This window comes from Leuresthes tenuis, unplaced genomic scaffold, assembly GCF_036924035.1.
Source record: "Leuresthes tenuis unplaced genomic scaffold, fLeuTen1.0.hap1 SCAF_21, whole genome shotgun sequence".
NCBI classification, from domain to species: Eukaryota; Metazoa; Chordata; class Actinopteri; order Atheriniformes; family Atherinopsidae; genus Leuresthes; species Leuresthes tenuis.
In genome coordinates this window covers 12,087,330-12,100,456 of record NW_027325375.1, presented here as the reverse complement: position 1 = coordinate 12,100,456, position 13,127 = coordinate 12,087,330, and positions in this window count along the sequence as shown.

Sequence of the window (13,127 nt, the reverse complement as noted above, 5' to 3'; positions counted from 1 at the left end):
GCGGGAGGAGAGGTCTTCGGATGAAAGTGGTTGAAAATTTCCAACCATAATGTATAAAATGCGGTGAAAAAAAAGGTGTGATAGAACACTAAAAGGTGGAGCGGAAGTGTTCGGCTGCAAGAAGGTGTGAATGTCCGACTATATTTGGTGAAAAGCAGGTGAAGCAAGGTCTGAATGCCCAACCTTACATCATCAAAAGCAAGATCAGAGTTGTTAGGCTGCAAGAAGGCCATAGTTTGCCAAAAGCGGGTAAGGTGCGAATGTCCGACTAAATATCAACAAAATTTGGGGCGGAGGTTTTCGGATGCAAGTGGGTGTGAATATCCCACCATACAAGTATGGTGGAGAGGAAGCTGTGAATAGCCGACCATAGTTTGGAAAAAGCGGGTAAGAAAAGGTTTGAATGCCCGAACATACACCATCAAAAGAGGGAGCGGAGGTGTTCCGCTGTACGAAGGTGTGAATGTCCGACCATACTTGGTAAAAAGCGGGTAAGAAAAGGTTAAAATACCCGACTGTACACAATCAATAGCGGGAGCGGATGTGTTCGGCTACAAGAAGGTGTGACAGTCCGACCATGGTTTGTAAAAAGCGGGTAAGAAAAGGTGCGAATGTCCGACAATGTATGATCAAAAGAGAGAGAGGAGGTTTTCGGATACACGAAGGTTTGAATGTCCTACCATAGTTTGTAAAAAGCGGGTAAGAAAAGGTTCGAATGCCCGACTATACACCATAAAAAGCGGGAGCGGAGGTGTTCCGCTGTAAGACGGTGTGAATGTCCGACAATAGTTGGTAAAAAGCGGGTAAGAAAAGGTTAAAATACCCGACTGTACACAATCAATAGCGGGAGCGGAGGTGTTCAGCTGCAAGAAGGTGTGAATGTCCGACCATAGTTTGTAAAAAATGGGTAAGAAAAGGTGCGAATGCTCAACCATACATCATCAAAAGCAGGAGTGGATGTGTTCGGCTAAAAGAAGGTTTGAATGTCCGACCGTAGTTCGTAAAATGCGGGAAAGAAAAGGTTCGAATGCCCGAACATACACCATCAAAAGAGGTAGCGGAGGTGTTCCGCTGTAAGACGGTGTGAATGTCCAACAATAGTTGGTATAAAGCGGGTAAGAAAAGGTTAAAATACCCGACTGTACACAATCAATAGCGGGAGCGGAGTTGTTCGGCTACAAGAAGGTGTGAAAGTCCGACCATGGTTTGTAAATAGTGGGTAAGAAAAGGTTCGAATGCCCGAATATATACCATCAAAAGCGGAAGCGGAGGTGTTCGGCTGCAAGAAGGTGTGAATGTCCGACCAAAGTTTGTAAAAAGCAGTGAAGAAAAGTTTCGAATATCCAACCAAACATAATCAAAAGCGGGAGCGGAAGTGTTCGGCTGTGAGTAGGTGTGAATGTCAAACCATAATTGCTGAAAAATGTGTTAGAAAAGACTAGAATGCCGGACCATACATCATCAAAAGCGGGAAAAGTGGTGTTCGGCTGCAAGTAGGTGTGAATGTCCAGCCATAATTACTCACAAACCGGTAAGAAAAGGTAGTATTGCCAGACCATACATTATCAAAACAGGGAGCGGAGGTGGTTCAGCTGCAAGGTGTGAATGTCTGACTAAAGTTTATAAAAAGCGGGTAAGACAAGGTGCGAATGCCTGACAATGTATGATCAAATGAGGGAGCGGAGGTTTTCGGCTGCAAGGTCTGAATATACAACCATAATTTGTAAAAACCGGGGAAGAAAAGGCTCGAAAGCCCGACTATACACCATCAAAAGCGGGAGCGGAGGTGTTCGGCTGCAAGTAGGTGTGAATGTTCGACCGTAATTTGTAAAAAGCGGGTAAGAAAAGGTTCTAATGCCCGACTATATATTAACAAAAGCAGGAGAGGTCTTCGGATAAGAGTGGGTGAGAATTTCCAACCATAATCAATAAAATGCAGTGAAAAAAAAGGTGTGAATACCCCATAGAACACTAAAAGGTGGAGCAGAAGTGTTCGGCTGCAAGAAGGTGTGACTGTTCGACTATATTTGGTGAAAAGCAGGTGAAGCAAGGTCTGAATGCCCAACCTTACATCATCAAAAACGAGATCAGAGGTGTTTGGCTGCAAGAAGGCCATAGTTTGCCAAAAGCGGGTAAGCTGCGAATGACCGACTAAATATCAACAAAAGTGGGGGCGGAGGTCTTCGGATGCAAGTGGGTGTGAATATCCCACCATACAAGTATGGTGGAGAGGAAGCTGTGAATGGCCGACCATAGTAAAAAGCGGGTGAGAAAAGGTGCGAATGTCCAATCATACATGATCAAAACAGGGAGCGGAGGTGTTTGGCTGCGACAAGGTGTGTATGTCCACCCATAATTAATGAAAAGCGGGCAACAAGTAGGTTTGAATACCCATCATCAAAAGCAGGAGTGGATGTGTTCGGCTACAAGAAGGTTTGAATGTCTGACCATAGTTTGTAAAAAGCGGGTAAGAAAAGGTTCGAGTGCCCGAACATACACCATCAAAAGAGGGAGCGGAGGTGTTCCGCTGTAAGACGGTGTGAATGTCCAACAATAGTTGGTAAAAAGCGGGTAAGAAAAGGTTAAAATACCCGACTGTACACAATCAATAGCGGGAGCGGAGTTGTTCGGCTACAAGAAGGTGTGAAAGTCCGACCATGGTTTGTAAAAAGCGGGTAAGAAAAGGTGCGAATGCCCGACAATGTATGATCAAAAGAGGGAGTGGAGGTTTTCGGCTGCAAGAAGGTCTGAATGTCTAACCATAATTTGTAAAAACCGGGGAAGAAAAGGCTCGAAAGCCCGACTATACACCATCAAAAGCGGGAGCGGAGGTGTTCAGCTTCAAGACGGTGTTCAGCTTCAAGACGGTCTGAATGTCCATCAATAATTGCTAGAAAACATGAAAGAAAATTTTCGAATATCAAACTGCACATGATCATAAGCAGGAGAGGAGGTGTTCAGCTGCAAGAAGGTGTGAATGTCTACCCATAATTACTGAAAAATGGGTAAGAAAAGGTGCGAATGCCTAACCATACATCATCAAAAGAGGGAGCGGAGGTGTTCCACTGTAAGACGGTGTGAATGTCCGACCATAGATGGTAAAAAGCGGGTAAGAAAAGGTTAAATTACCCGACTGTACACAATCAAAAGAGGGAGCGGAGTTGTTCAGCTAAGAGAAGGTGTGAAAGTCCGACCTTGGTTTGTAAAAAGCGGGTAAGAAAAGGTTCGTATGCCCGAATATACACCATCAAAAGCGGAAGCGGAGGTGTTCGGCTGCAAGATATTGTGAACGTCCGACCAAAGTTTGTAAAAAGCAGTTAAGAAAAGGTTTGAATATCTAACCAAACATAAGAATGAGTCTTTTCCACTGTAGAATGCCCGACTATAGACCATCAAATGCGGGAGCGGAGGTGTTCGGCTGTGAGTAGGTGTGAATGTCCGACCATAATTGCTGAAGAATGTGTTAGAAAAGGTAAGAATGCTGGACCATACATCATCAAAAGCGGTAGAGGTGGTGTTCGGCTGCAAAAAGGTGTGACTGTTCGACTAAAGTTTGTAAAAAGTGGGTAAGACAAGGTGCGAATGCCTGACAATGTATGATCAAAAGCGGGAGCGGAGGTGTTCAGCTGCAAGAAGGTCTACATGTCCATCAATAATTGCTAGAAAACATGAAAGAAACTTTTCGAAAATCAAACCGCACATGATCATAAGTGGGATAGGAGGTGTTCAGCTGCAAGGTGTGAATGTCCACCCATAATTCCTGAAAAATGGGCAAAAAAAAGGTGTAAATGCCCAACCATACATCATCAAAAGCAGGAGTGGAAGTGTTCGGCTACAAGAAGGTGTGAACGTCCAACCAAAATATGTAAAAAGAAGTTAAGAAAAGGTTCGAATATCCAACCAAACATAATCAAATGCGGGAGCAGAGCTGTTCGACTGCAAGTAGGTGTGAATGTCAGATCATAATTTGCAAAAAGCTGATGAGAAAGGGTGAGAATGCCCGACTATACACCATCAAATGCGGGAGCGGAGTTGTTCGGCTGTGAGTAGGTGTGAATCTCCGACCATAATTGTTGAAAAATGTGTTAGAAAAGGTAAAAATGCCGGTCCATACATCATCAAAAGCGAGAGAGGTTGTGTTCGGCTGCAAGTAGGTGTGAATGTCCAGCCATAATTACTCACAAACGGGTAAGAAAAGGTAGTATTGCCAGACCATATATGATCAAAACAGGGAGCGGAGGTGGTTCAGCTGCAAGAAGGTTTGAATGTCAAACTAAAGTTCAAATATATTAACAAAAGCGGGAGGAGAGGTCTTCGGATGAAAGTGGTTGAAAATTTCCAACCATAATGTATAAAATGCGGTGAAACAAAAGGTGTGATAGAACACTAAAAGGTGGAGCGGAAGTGTTCGGCTGCAAGAAGGTGTGAATGTCCGACTATATTTGGTGAAAAGCAGGTGAAGCAAGGTCTGAATGCCCAACCTTACATCATCAAAAGCAAGATCAGAGTTGTTAGGCTGCAAGAAGGCCATAGTTTGCCAAAAGCGGGTAAGGTGCGAATGTCCGACTAAATATCAACAAAATTTGGGGCGGATGTTTTCGGATGCAAGTGGGTGTGAATATCCCACCATACAAGTATGGTGGAGAGGAAGCTGTGAATAGCCGACCATAGTTTGGAAAAAGCGGGTAAGAAAAGGTTTGAATGCCCGAACATACACCATCAAAAGAGGGAGCGGAGGTGTTCGGCTGCAAGGTTTGAATGTCCTACCAAAGTTTGTAAAAAGCGGGTAAGAAAAGGTTCGAATGCCCGACTATACACCATAAAAAGCGGGAGCGGAGGTGTTCCGCTGTAAGACGGTGTGAATGTCCGACCATAGTTGGTAAAAAGCGGGTAAGAAAAGGTTAAAATACCCGACTGTACACAATCAATAGCGGGAGCGGAGTTGTTCGGCTACAAGAAGGTGTGAAAGTCCGACCATGGTTTGTAAAAAGCAGTTAAGAAAAGGTTCGAATATCCAACCAAACATAATCAAAAGCGGGAGCAGAGCTGTTCGACTGCAAGTAGGTGTGAATGTCCAGCCATAATTACTGAAAAATGGGTAAGAAAAGGTGCGAATGCCTAACCATACATCATCAAAAGAGGGAGCGGAGGTGTTCCGCTGTAAGACGGTGTGAATGTCCGACCATAGATGGTAAAAAGCGGGTAAGAAAAGGTTAAATTACCCGACTGTACACAATCAAAAGAGGGAGCGGAGTTGTTCAGCTAAGAGAAGGTGTGAAAGTCCGACCTTGGTTTGTAAAAAGCGGGTAAGAAAAGGTTCGTATGCCCGAATATACACCATCAAAAGCGGAAGCGGAGGTGTTCGGCTGCAAGATATTGTGAACGTCCGACCAAAGTTTGTAAAAAGCAGTTAAGAAAAGGTTTGAATATCTAACCAAACATAAGAATGAGTCTTTTCCGCTGTAGAATGCCCGACTATAGACCATCAAATGCGGGAGCGGAGGTGTTCGGCTGTGAGTAGGTGTGAATGTCCGACCATAATTGCTGAAGAATGTGTTAGAAAAGGTAAGAATGCTGGACCATACATCATCAAAAGCGGTAGAGGTGGTGTTCGGCTGCAAAAAGGTGTGACTGTTCGACTAAAGTTTGTAAAAAGTGGGTAAGACAAGGTGCGAATGCCTGACAATGTATGATCAAAAGCGGGAGCGGAGGTGTTCAGCTGCAAGAAGGTCTACATGTCCATCAATAATTGCTAGAAAACATGAAAGAAACTTTTCGAAAATCAAACCGCACATGATCATAAGTGGGATAGGAGGTGTTCAGCTGCAAGGTGTGAATGTCCACCCATAATTCCTGAAAAATGGGCAAAAAAAAGGTGTAAATGCCCAACCATACATCATCAAAAGCAGGAGTGGAAGTGTTCGGCTACAAGAAGGTGTGAACGTCCAACCAAAATATGTAAAAAGAAGTTAAGAAAAGGTTCGAATATCCAACCAAACATAATCAAATGCGGGAGCAGAGCTGTTCGACTGCAAGTAGGTGTGAATGTCAGATCATAATTTGCAAAAAGCTGATGAGAAAGGGTGAGAATGCCCGACTATACACCATCAAATGCGGGAGCGGAGTTGTTCGGCTGTGAGTAGGTGTGAATCTCCGACCATAATTGTTGAAAAATGTGTTAGAAAAGGTAAAAATGCCGGTCCATACATCATCAAAAGCGAGAGAGGTTGTGTTCGGCTGCAAGTAGGTGTGAATGTCCAGCCATAATTACTCACAAACGGGTAAGAAAAGGTAGTATTGCCAGACCATATATGATCAAAACAGGGAGCGGAGGTGGTTCAGCTGCAAGAAGGTTTGAATGTCAAACTAAAGTTCAAATATATTAACAAAAGCGGGAGGAGAGGTCTTCGGATGAAAGTGGTTGAAAATTTCCAACCATAATGTATAAAATGCGGTGAAACAAAAGGTGTGATAGAACACTAAAAGGTGGAGCGGAAGTGTTCGGCTGCAAGAAGGTGTGAATGTCCGACTATATTTGGTGAAAAGCAGGTGAAGCAAGGTCTGAATGCCCAACCTTACATCATCAAAAGCAAGATCAGAGTTGTTAGGCTGCAAGAAGGCCATAGTTTGCCAAAAGCGGGTAAGGTGCGAATGTCCGACTAAATATCAACAAAATTTGGGGCGGAGGTTTTCGGATGCAAGTGGGTGTGAATATCCCACCATACAAGTATGGTGGAGAGGAAGCTGTGAATAGCCGACCATAGTTTGGAAAAAGCGGGTAAGAAAAGGTTTGAATGCCCGAACATACACCATCAAAAGAGGGAGCGGAGGTGTTCGGCTGCAAGGTTTGAATGTCCTACCAAAGTTTGTAAAAAGCGGGTAAGAAAAGGTTCGAATGCCCGACTATACACCATAAAAAGCGGGAGCGGAGGTGTTCCGCTGTAAGACGGTGTGAATGTCCGACCATAGTTGGTAAAAAGCGGGTAAGAAAAGGTTAAAATACCCGACTGTACACAATCAATAGCGGGAGCGGAGTTGTTCGGCTACAAGAAGGTGTGAAAGTCCGACCATGGTTTGTAAAAAGCAGTTAAGAAAAGGTTCGAATATCCAACCAAACATAATCAAAAGCGGGAGCAGAGCTGTTCGACTGCAAGTAGGTGTGAATGTCCAGCCATAATTACTCACAAACGGGGGAAGAAAAGGTAGTATTGCCAGACCATACATGATCAAAACAGGGAGCGGAGGTTCAGCTGCAAGGTGTTAATGTCTGACTATAGTTTGTAAAAAGCGGGTAAGACAAGGTGCGAATGCCCAACAATGTATGATCAAAAGAGAGAGCGGAGGTGTTCGGCTGCAAGGTCTGAATGTCCAACCATAATTTGTAAAAACCGGGTAAGAAAAGGCTCGAAAGCCCGACTATACATCATCAAAAGCGGGAGCGGAGGTGTTCAGCTGCAAGAAGGTGTGAATGTTCGACTAAAGTTTGTAAAAAGCTGGTAAGACAAGGAGCGATGTCCCGACATTGTATGATCAAAAGCGGGAGCGGAGGTGTCCAGCTGTGAGTAGGTGTGAATGTCCGACCATAATTGCTGAAAAATGTGTTAGAAAAGGTAAGAATACTGGACCATACATCATCAAAAGCGGGAGAGGTGGTGTTCGGCCACAAGAAGGTGTGAAAGTCCGACAATGGTTTGTAAAAAGCTGGTAAAAAAAAGGTTCAAATGCCCGAATATACATCATCAAAAGCGGAAGCGGAGGTGTTCGGATGCAAGAAGGTGTGAACGTCCGACCAAAGTTTGTAAAAAGCAGTGAAAAGCGAGAAAAAGCATTTCGTGAGTTCTGCATTATTTGGGATTTTGCTTATAAAATGCATTACTTCACTCAAACTATGTTAAAACTGATTTGTCCTTCATATTTACCATGTCTAGAAATATTTAAACAAAAAAACAACGTTGTACTTTGCAGTAAAAGAAAGAGCAAATCTAAAGTTTCAGGAATCCGAGTATAAGCCTGCTTTCATGAGTTCTGCACGATTTCGGATTTTGCTATAAAATGAATTGCTTTGCTCAAACCAAGTTAAAACTGCTTTGTCCTTCCATATTCATCAATGTCTAGATCGACTTCAACAAAGAAAAACATTGGATTTTGCAGTAGAAGACGTTGAAATCCATCTACACATTGATAAATATGAAGGACAAAGCAGTTCCCACTTGCCCATAAGAAAATAAGCTTATTCTCGGATTCCTGATCCTTCAGTGTTGCTCTTTCTTCTACTGCAAAATACAATGTTGTTCTTTGTTGAAGTCGATCTAGACATTGATAAATATGAAGGAAAAAGCAGTTTTAACTTGGTTTGAGTGAATGAATTCATTTTATACATAAAATCCGAAATCGTGCAGAACTCATGAAAATAAGCTTATTCTCGGATTCCTAAAACTTTTGATTGGCTCTTTCTTTTACTGCAAAGTACAACGTTGTTTTTTTTTTGTTTAAATATATCGAGACATTGATAAATATGAAGGTAAAAGCCGTTTTAACATAGTTTGAGTGAAGGAATTGATTTTATAGATAAAATCCCAAATCATGCAGAACTCCTCAAAAGGGGCGTATGGCTTAATCACAAGTGTGGTTCTTTCTCATTCAGGGTGGTATGAGGAAGTTTATGCTTGAAATATATGTAGAAATGGGTACATATGAAGGACAAAGCAGTGTTAACTTAGTTTGAGTGAAGGAATTCATTTTATACATATAATCCCAAATCATGCAGAACGTATGAAAAGAAGCTTATTCTTGGATTCCTGATCCTTCAGTTTTGCTCTTTCTTCTACTGCAAAATACAATGTTGTTCTTTGTTGAAGTCGATCTAGACATTGATAAATATGAAGGAAAAAGCAGTTTTAACTTGGTTTGAGTGAATGAATTCATTTTATACATAAAATCCGAAATCGTGCAGAACTCATGAAAATAAGCTTATTCTCGGATTCCTTTTGATTTGCTCTTTCTTTTATTGCAAAGTACGTTGTTTTTTTTGTTTAAATCTATCGAGACATTGATATATATGAAGGTAAAAGCCGTTTTAACATAGTTTGAGTGAAGGAATTAATTTTATAGATAAAATCCCAAATCATGCAGAACTCCTCAAAAGGGAGGTATGGCTTAATCACAAGTGTGGCTCTTTCTCATTCAGGGTAATATGAGGAAGTTTATGCTTGAAATATATGTAGAAATGGGTACATATGAAGGACAAAGCAGTGTTAACTTAGTTTGCGTGAAGAAATTCATTTTATACATAAAATCCGAAATCGTGCAGAAGTCATGAAAATAAGTTTATTCTCGGATTCCTAAAACTTTTGATTTGCACTTTCTTTTACTGCAAAGTACAACGTTGTTTTTTGTTGAAATCTATCTAGACATTGATTACATTCACACCTACTTGCAGTCGAACACCTTCTCATCCACTTATGATCATGTGCGGTTGGGCTTTCGCACCTTTTCTTACCCATTTTTCAGTAATTATGGGTGGACATTCAGACCTTCTTGCAGCCGAAAACCTCCGCTCCTCTTTTGATCATACATTGTCGGGCATTCACACCTTGTCTTACCCGCTTTTTACAAACTTTAGTCGGACATTCAAACCTTCTTGCAGCTGAACCACCTCCGCTCCCTGTTTTGATCATATATGGTCTGGCAATAGTACCTTTTCTTACCCGTTTGTGAGTAATTATGGCTGGACATTCACACCTTCTTGCAGCCGAACACAACCTCTCCCGCTTTTGATGATATATGGTCCGGCCTTCTTACCTTTTCTAACACATTTTTCAGCAATTATGGTTGGACATTCACACCTACTCACAGACGAACACCTCCGCTCCCACATTTGATAGTGTATAGTCGGGCATTCTCACCCTTTCTCATCAGCTTTTTGCAAATTATGATCTGATATTCACACCTACTTGAAGTCGAACAGCTCTGCTCCCGCTTTTGATTATGTTTGGTTGGATATTCGAACATTTTCTTAATGCTTTTTACAAACTTTGGTTGGACATTCAAACCTTCTTGTAGCCGAACACATCCGCTCCTGCTTTTGATGATGTATGATTTGGCATTCGCACCTTTTCTTACCCATTTTTCAGTAATTATTGGTCGGACATTCAGACCTTCTTGCACCTGAACACCTCTGCTCCCGCTTTTGATGGTGTAAAGTCGGGCTTTCGAGCCTTTTCTTCCCCGATTTTTACAAATTATGGTTGGACATTCAGACCTTGCAGCCGAAAACCTCCGCTCCCTCTTTTGATCATAGATTGTCGGGCATTCGCCCCTTGTCTTACACGATTTTTACAAACTTTAGTCAGACATTCACACCTTGCAGCTGAACCACCTCCATTCCCTGTTTTGATCATGTGTGGTCTGGAAATACTACCTTTTCTTCCCCCGTTTGTGAGTAATTATGGCTGGACATTCACACCTACTTGCAGCCGAAAAACCACCTCTCCCGCTTTTGATGATGTATTGTCTGGCATTCTAGTCTTTTCTATCACATTTTTCAGCAATTATGATCTGACATTCACACCTACTTGCAGTCGAACAGCTCTGCTCCCGCTTTTGATTATGTTCGGTTGGATATTCAAACCTTTTCTTAACTGCTTTTTTACAAACTTTGGTCGGACGTTCACACCTTCTTGCAGCCGAACACCTACACTTCCGGTTTTGATAGTGTATATTCGGGCATACGAACCTTTTCTTACCCGCTTTTTACAAACCATGGTCGGACTTTCACACCTTTTAGTAGCCGAACAACTCCGCTCCCGCTATTGATTGTGTACAGTCGGGTATTTTAACCTTTTCTTACCCGCTTTTTACCAACTATGGTCGGACATTCACACCGTCTTACAGCGGAACACCTCCTCTCCCGCTTATGATCATGTACGGTTTGATATTCGAAAATTTACTTTCTTGTTTTAAAGCAATTATTGATGGACATTCAAACCTTCTTTTTGATGGTGTATAGTCGGGCTTTCGAGCCTTTTCTTCCCGGTTTTTACAAACCATGGTCGGACTTTCACACCTTCTTGTAGCCGAACAACTCCGCTCCTGCTATTGATTGTGTACAGTCGGGTATTTTAACCTTTTCTTACCCGCTTTTTACCAACTATGGTCGGACATTCACACCGTCTTACAGCGGAAAACCTCTGCTCCCGCTTTTGATGGTGTATAGTCGGGCATTCGAACCTTTTCTTACCCGCTTTTTACAAACTATGGTGGGACATTCAAACCTTCTTGTATCCGAAAACCTCCGCTCTCTCTTTTGATCATACATTGTCGGACATTCGCACCTTTTCTTACCCGCTTTTTACAAACCATGGTCGGACTTTCACACCTTTTAGTAGCCGAACAACTCCGCTCCCGCTATTGATTGTGTACAGTCGGGTATTTTAACCTTTTCTTACCCGCTTTTTACCAACTATGGTCGGACATTCACACCTTCATACAGCGGAACACCTCCGCTCCCTCTTTTGATGGTGTATGTTCGGGTATTCAAACCTTTTCTTACCCGCTTTTTCCAAACTATGGTCGGCTATTCACAGCTTCCTCTCCACCATACTTGTATGGTTGGATATTCACACCCACTTGCATCCGAAGACCTCTGCCCCAAATTTTTTTGATATTTAGTCGGACATTCGCACCTTACCCGCTTTTGGCAAACTATGGCCTTCTTGCAGCCAAACACCTCTGATCTCGCATTTGATGATGTAAGGTTTGGCATTCAGACCTTGCTTCACCTGCTTTTCACCAAATATAGTCGGACATTCACACCTTCTTGCAGCCGAACACTTCCGCTCCACCTTTTAGTGTTCTATCACACCTTTTTTTCACCGCATTTTATACATTATGGTCGGAAATTTTCAACCACTCTCATCCGAAGACCTCTCCTCCCGCTTTCTTTAATATATTTGAACTTTAGTCGGACATTCAAACCTTCTTGCAGCTGAACCACCTCCGCTCCCTGTTTTGATCATATATGGTCTGGCAATACTACCTTTTCTTACCCGTTTGTGAGTAATTATGGCTGGACATTCACACCTACTTGCAGCCGAACACAACCCCTCTCGCTTTTGATGATGTATGGACCGGCATTTTTACCTTTTCTAACACATTTTTCAGCAATTATGGTCGGAGATTCACACCTACTCACAGCCGAACAACTCCGCTCCCGCATTTGATGATGTATAGTCGGGCATTCTCACCCTTTCTCATCAGCTTTTTGCAAATTATGATCTGACATTCACACCTACTTGCAGTCGAAAAGCTCTGCTCCCGCTTTTGATTATGTTTGGTTGGATATTCGAACCTTTTCTTAACTGCTTTTTACATATTTTGGTTGGACGTTCACACCTTCTTGTAGCCGAACACATGCAATCCTGCTTTTGATGATGTATGGTTGGGCATTCACACCTTTTTTTTGCCCATTTTTCAGGAATTATGGGTGGACATTCACACCTTGCAGCTGAACACCTCCTATCCCACTTATGATCATGTGCGGTTTGATTTTCGAAAAGTTTCTTTCATGTTTTCTAGCAATTATTGATGGACATGTAGACCTTCTTGCAGCTGAACACCTGCGCTCCCGCTTTTGATCATACATTGTCAGGCATTCGCACCTTGTCTTACCCACTTTTTACAAACTTTAGTCGAACAGTCACACCTACTTGCAGCCGAACACAACCTCTCTCGCTTTTGATGATGTATGGACCGGCATTTTTACCTTTTCTAACACATTTTTCAGCAATTATGGTTGGAGATTCACACCTACTCACAGCCGAACAACTAGGCTACCGCATTTGATGGTGTATAGTCGGGATTTCTCACCCTTTCTCATCAGCTTTTTGCAAATTATGATCTGACATTCACACCTACTTGCAGTCGAACAGCTCTGCTCCCGCTTTTGATTATGTTTGGTTAGATATTCGAACCTTTTCTTAACTGCTTTTTTACAAACTTTGGTCGGACGTTCACACCTTCTTGCAGCCGAACACCTACACTCCCGGTTTTGATAGTGTATATTCGGGCATACGAACCTTTTCTTACCCGCTTTTTACAAACCATGGTCGGACTTTCACACCTTCTCT